This window comes from Cydia splendana, chromosome 6, assembly GCF_910591565.1.
Source record: "Cydia splendana chromosome 6, ilCydSple1.2, whole genome shotgun sequence".
In the NCBI taxonomy this organism is placed as follows: Eukaryota; Metazoa; Arthropoda; class Insecta; order Lepidoptera; family Tortricidae; genus Cydia; species Cydia splendana.
The window spans coordinates 14,224,028-14,231,006 of record NC_085965.1 but is presented as its reverse complement, the minus strand read 5'-3'; positions in this window follow the sequence as shown (position 1 = coordinate 14,231,006).

The following is a 6,979-nucleotide window of genomic DNA, read 5'->3' as shown; positions in this document are numbered from 1 at the left end:
ACTCGCTGTCGGTACTGAATGTAGATTGTGACTGGCTAAAGGTTCAGACATCATTTTAGACGATTAAATACCATAGCGTGGACTCTGATTAAGTTTAGTTGGTGCGGAACTCAAAGTCAACGTATATCGGTTGCGGGAGGCTATGTGCTCTGTAAGTGGTAGAAATAACCTGTCTGGTCTGAAGTTAGAAACCTATAGAATGAGCCACTGCCAAATCGCAAGCAAAACGGTGTAAGTTTTATCCAGTTTTAATGATGCTTACGTTTCTTTTGAACTACTGTAGTACCTGCCTACCATATTTCATACTGTACTAGGTATATGTTGTCTCAAATCGTGATTCAAATTCTACGTAAGAGAGAAAAGGATAGGATTAAGTTCCATATTCTCGATAGGTAATGTAAATTGCTTATTATGCAGCCAAAGTTTATCATATTGAGTAGAGTTAGTAAATATCTATAATCACATCATCCGACTCGGCCGAGTATTTTATTTCTTATTACGTAACATTGTTGACCATATGGCCAAGCATTTGCCACATACCCGTTTTAGACTGACGTAAGTACCGGATGAGACTACGAGTATATCAAAAGGGATATGTCGCTCTACATATGTATGTACAGTGAAACCTGGATAAGTGAGACTTCAAGGGACGAGCAGATTTGTCTCACTTAAAGAGGTATTCCACTTACCCAGGCTCTCAGTTAGCCAGGTACAAATAAATTTCTGTCTAATTTACAGAGGGTCCCATTAATAGAGGTGAGAATAGAGGATATACCTCAGTTATAGAGGTGGTTAATAAGGTATTTTGTAATTATCTTTAAATGTTTAGGTAAAGTAATCCTTGTACCTAAATATGTTTTAAGTCTGTTTAAATATTTCTTTGAATTTATTTTGAATGATTTTCCAAAGGATAGATTTTTTCAATTTTTGATACGGACTTCATTGCGTCTTAGTAATTTATTAAATGAAAATTTGTTTATGTTGATGCTTGATGATGTTTGATGTTTAGACACAATTAAGCAAATGCGGAATTTGTGGATAGACTAAGAGTTAGTAAGAATACGGAAATAGATCAATAAAGTCCAAGTTAGAGAGGTCATAGATTGACGTTATCTCAGATACAGAGGTAATTCGTATAAAATTTAAAAAAAAACAATTAGGAAAATGTAATCTTATAAATATAGTCTCAGTAAAAGAGGTAAAATACACTCTCTGTCTCAATTATAGAGGTAAATGTGACTATAAAATCACAACAACTAATCCCAGTTATAGAGGTTCGTTTTATCTCACTACCAGAGGTAATTCAGTGCTAAAGTGTCGGGACCGCACCATGAGTCCCAGCTATAGAAGTTTCTCACTTATCCAGGTCCCACTTAACCAGGTTTCACTGTATATGAAAGGAAATTTATTGTATAATAAGTGTATAAAATGAATACAAAACTAAAATTAACTATAACTAAAAACTAAAGCTAAAAAATTAAAAATACCTATCAAAATTTTGCGCCCTTGGTAAGGTGCCCATCACGCAGGCAGCGTTCCCGCGCTGGATTGCTATGGCCAATCTTTGCGCGAGAAAGCTGCCCGCGCGAGGGTCACCCGTGGCCTGCCTTAGGCGTTTGCTGAGCTCCTTGTGGAGCCCGGCCCCGAGCCCCTCTACCCCACGGACCTAGTGTCTCGACGCCGAAGGCTACAAATTCGTAGTATGCGCCGAGACAACTATATTTGTTCGCCTTGTAACGTTCTCGGACGTGAGCCGCCGCCCCGGCCTGTTTGCTGGTGGCTGAAATGTAGGACGCCGCCAGCGTCTCTGCGCAGGTATGTATATATTATTATGTCAAACAAATACAAGGAGGAAGATACTTTTGATTGCGAATGACAAAAATGTCTCTATTTGTAAAAAATAATAAGGGAAGGCAAAACTTTGGATAGGTACTTTAATATGTTGTTCTATCCGCTACTATTGATGCTGACTGTACTCGCTACGTGCCCTAAATCTATTTACGGCGCCCGACCTAGGGCCCTAGAAATAGTGTAGTCTAATAGTACATTATTGTCGAGGCTCGGAAGTAGCTACTTGCAGGCTGAGGATTCGTATTAAACGGACGACCTTGGGAGTCCGTTTAAATGAATCCGAAGCCAGCAAGTAGCCTTCCAGCCGAGTCATATATAGTGCTTTTCTCAAAAATGGTGCAAGAAATATAAATATAATAGAAATATTTCACAGAAGCAACGTTCTCACGTATATATTTTCACAGAAAAAAGTAGAATCAATTGAAATAATTAGCTTTGCCGCCTTTTATTTTTTTAATTAAAAAATAAAAGTGTATTTTTCTGCCGAAAATACGCCAACCTATTTGAGACGGCTAAATAGTCGCGATACCAACATTATAATTATAAGTACTAATCATCTGTTTGGCTGTTTAATGGGCCTGTGCCTTCATTTGATATGGCCATTTTATCTTTTAAAAAGTTTGGAACACGACAAATAATGGAATTTGTATGCAACATTGCAGTCCCAAAATCGAGACTGCAATGTTTTTAACTTTTTAATTTTCGACTGACCATAAACTCCGCGCTTCGCGACCAATTTTTTAAACGGCAAAGTCGACTTTGCCGTCCATTTTTGAGAAAAACAGGCTTTAATTTCCAAAACAATTCTCTGACTCGCTTGAGAATGTTATCTTAGGTGTCGTAACTTTTTAACTGAAATAACAGCTTCTTTCAAACAATATGCGGCTATTTAGGTAACTCAGTTATTTTTAAAAGTCAAGAAGAAAACGTAAAAACATTGATACCGCTTGGCGGTTATTGAATTGGACTGTTGTTTGTAATTTAAAAAATTGACATCTTTGGTCAAAGGATAATCCATCAATGCATGACATTCAGCCCAGTAGGTTTACACATATGCCAGAGTCCAAATCCGCTGTGTTCTATTTGATTCCTTCCATCATAGCCAGTAGGCTAGTAGATGGGTATTCCAATGATTTTCTACATACCAGTCTCCTACTCACTATGTAAGGTAGTGCCTTATACATTTTGACCTCTAGATTGTAACCCACTATGCATAATCGGAGTTCAGACTTATCTATATTGATTGCTTTGCAGCGAAGATGTCGGTAAGCTTAGAAGAGAATTCATGTTACCTATATAACCGCGATGTTTAGATCATGTGTTTATTCATATGTTTACGTAATACCTACTGCCGTTAATGCCGTTATATATAATCAGTAGTGTGACAAGGGCATTCATAAGTTAAATACAGTATATTAGTACTTACAGAACTCGACCAAAGTTCAGTGAAAGGTCGTCTCTTGTAAATGTTTGGGGGGATCCCGCTTTCAGTTATTTCATAATATTATGCATCTTTGACGTCGCTGAATGACTCTTGATAGGATCTCAAGACCAATTGGCGATGTGCATGACTTTCACTTAGTGGCTATGGACAAAAGTGGTTATTTTTCAGTTAATAACAATAGTGACGCGTTGGTGGTCTAGCGATAAGGCGAGCGACTTTAAACCGATGGTAGTGGGTTCGAACCCCGGCTCGTATGTACCTACACCTACTAATGAGGTAGGTACTTGAAACTTATGTACTTACTTATCTTCTTCTTCCTCGCGTTATCCCGGCATTTTGCCACGGCTCATGAGAGCCTGGGGTCCGCTTGACAACTTATCCCATGATTTGACGTACTTACGGAATATTCATATCATACGATATTTACCAATTGCTTTTCGGTGAAAGAAAACTTACGGTACCTACTTATTGTAGGTACCTAAGGTAAAAACGGTACTTATAGGGTATTTGACTGTATTTAAAATAAATTATTTTACACCATGCATGAAGTAGAGCACCAGAAGATTGTTAGAGAAACGTAGACAGCAGTTATTTTTAGACACAATTTCTATTTTAAAACCCGTATAAAACTATAAAGAGAAGGTAATTTGATTGTGACGTCACATGCCAGTGTTTCATAATAATTCCATAGTATTGACATAGATATCTAGGGACTGGCTTACGGGCAATGATAATGAGACATAACAGGGGCCAGTACAGCGGTGTGACACCGCTACAACGCGAATGGTTGATGAGTTCGCATCACGCGCGCGATTGGTTCATGAGTTCGCATCACGCGCGCTATTGGTCGCAACGAGTTGCGTTAGACTGCACGATTGGCTGGAATTCGTGAGTAATACCGCTGAACTAGTACCATTTTAGTGCCCGTAAGGCCAGTCCTCAGATATATAGGTACGTCAATGGTTTTGACAGTTCGAAATAAGATACTGATTTGGCTAGTAGTCAAATACCCTGTAAGTAGGTACCTCACACCCATAACAATCATAGAATTTTAGTCAAACAATGGCTGGCCATACATCAAACCTCAGACGAAATACCTATAATGCATTGTTCTGCAACTCTACTGCTGCAGAACAATGGTTCCATTAATTGATTAATGAGGCCAAGTAAGAGCGAGCACCTTACGAGGAAAGAGGACGGCCGCTTCTCCGTACAAACGAAGCCCCCTTTTCCTCTCTGGATATTAACATTGCAAGTATATGTTTACACAATTTGATGCACGTACTTATATTGACCATAGCAATGCGCATTCGTTTGACTTTTGGATTATTATAAGAGTTAGAAACGAAATGCTATCAGTTAGGTGCGGAATGCTCCTAAGTTCTAATTGTATATACTTACTTACTTAATAATTAAATATTCTAGAAGGAGCATAGCTGTGGTTGATATAGGTACAGTGTACATCAAATTGTGTAAACATACATACTTTCAATGTTAATATCCAGAGAGGATAATGGTGACTATACGTTTGTGTGAAAAGGCGGTTTAGCGGCGGACGTCCATCACTTTCGTCTTAAAGTTTAACGTCCACTTATCACCGAAATAAATCATTGTTAAGTGTTATAGACACATGAATGTTTATGAAACTGTAGTAGGTAACTAGTGGAGTCAAGTGAGCCAGGCGTTTCAAGCTGATACTCGTAATATGGGTTTAAACAGGGGCGTATTTACCCTAGGGCCAAGGGGGCCATGGCCCGGGGCGGCAGGCCGCGGGGGGGCGGCGAAGCCGCCCCCTCGCGTCTTTTTCTGGGCGCCTTTTATAATCAAACTTAGCTATATTTTTTATTATATTTTAATTGACATTTAAATTAATAAACAAATGAACGCTTCAAACCCGCTATCTACCAACAAGTACCTAAATTAAGCAACATATTCGTTCAAGAAGTATTAGTACGGCGCAGTGCCGGATTTACCACTAGGCTGAGTAGGCTGAAGCCTAGGGCGGCAGATTTTAGGGGGCGGCAAATTTGGGTCAAAAAAATATTTTATTTGCTGTTCAGATAGGGTCGACCAGAATTTTTTCGCTCCCCTATATATTTGTAAAATTTACATAACAAGCATTATTTTGCCGCCCTCTGTCATGTCAAGACCCTTTATATTGAGACAGACATACGGCCAGACGGACAACAAAGTAATCCTATATGGGTTCCGTTTTTTTCCTTTTGAAGTACGGAATCCTAAAAATTTACCTAATATTTTCTCGAAAAAATTTCGCGCTTGCTACGCTCGCGTTTTCACTTACGTACCTACATTATTTGTGACCCATCTGACTACATTGGGCGATTCTTGTGTCTTCGTGATATTGAATCTCACTAAATTGTTCCGATCCCATGCCGAAACTCAGTATAGATAGAGTGCTCTCGATATCAGATACAAATACAATACTTTTCTAGACTTTCCAGCACCACAGAATGTGGGATAATGGCACGGCCTGTGTAATACGCGTCTCTACTACTGTCGTCTGCATAGCAATGATTATCATTGATATGCAGCAATGACAGCACAGAACCTAGTGCAACGCCAGCGGTAATGTCCACACTATCGGAGCATCTTCCGTCTACTACCTATACGGCTCATATGCGTCTACCGAAAAAAAAGCTAGCGATCCATTTGTATAACATAGTCCCTCGAGCAGACTCGATGCCAGACCCGACCGAACTCCTTCCAGCCTGACTGCCAATGCCTCACCTTGATTCTCAATGGCCAAAACCCAGCAGTACCCACCGGTCACCGATCAGATCAGGCAAATATAACGTCATTGAGTGACAAAAACGGCCCATATAAATCTGTTTCTGTATCTAGAATAGTGACATTAGTGACGTCATATTTCTGCACTCAAAAGAATAAAAAATTATCTACGTTCCACTATCAGCGAAGAGCGCCTGAATAGCTTAGCTCTTCAATATAGAAGCTGAGCTGACAAACGTTTTAAATTACGACAGCGTCATTGATGATTTTGTCAACCAATTTGTACATAGGAAAACAATGTAAATGCCTATGTGAGTAAATGGTAAATGTTTAGTTTTTTAGGGTTCCGTACCCAAAGGGTAAAAACGGGACCCTATTACTAAGACTCCGCTGTCCGTCCGTCCGTCCGTCCGTCTGTAACCAGGCTGTATCTCATGAACCGTGATAGCTAGGCAGTTGAAATTTTCACAGATGATGCATTTCTGTTGCCGCTATAACAACAAATACTAAAAAGTACGGAACCCTCGGTGGACGAGTCCGACTCGCACTTGTCCGGTTTTTTTTTATTTCTCACCCCAAAGATACTTGTTGCAGGTTTTTTTTTTCTTAAATAAAATACTTTATCAGCAGATCATCACTGATGAAGGGGGGCGGCAAATCAAAATGGCCCGGGGCGCCAAATTTGTAAATACGCCTCTGGGTTTAAATCATAGGCATCAGTCCAGTATATTGTTTAAGAATTTTTCTATTCATTCATATAAGTACGAATTATCATTTGATATTGACATCACTAAATCTTGGAACTAATGTAACGAGCAACTGTAATTTAGAATCTTGAATGTAGCGGTGGGATCTAAGGCACGAATAGTAAATAAGCTTTTCACTTCAATTTAATTTGAAAGAAATGTACACCTAAATACGGCTCCCATCCTGGCC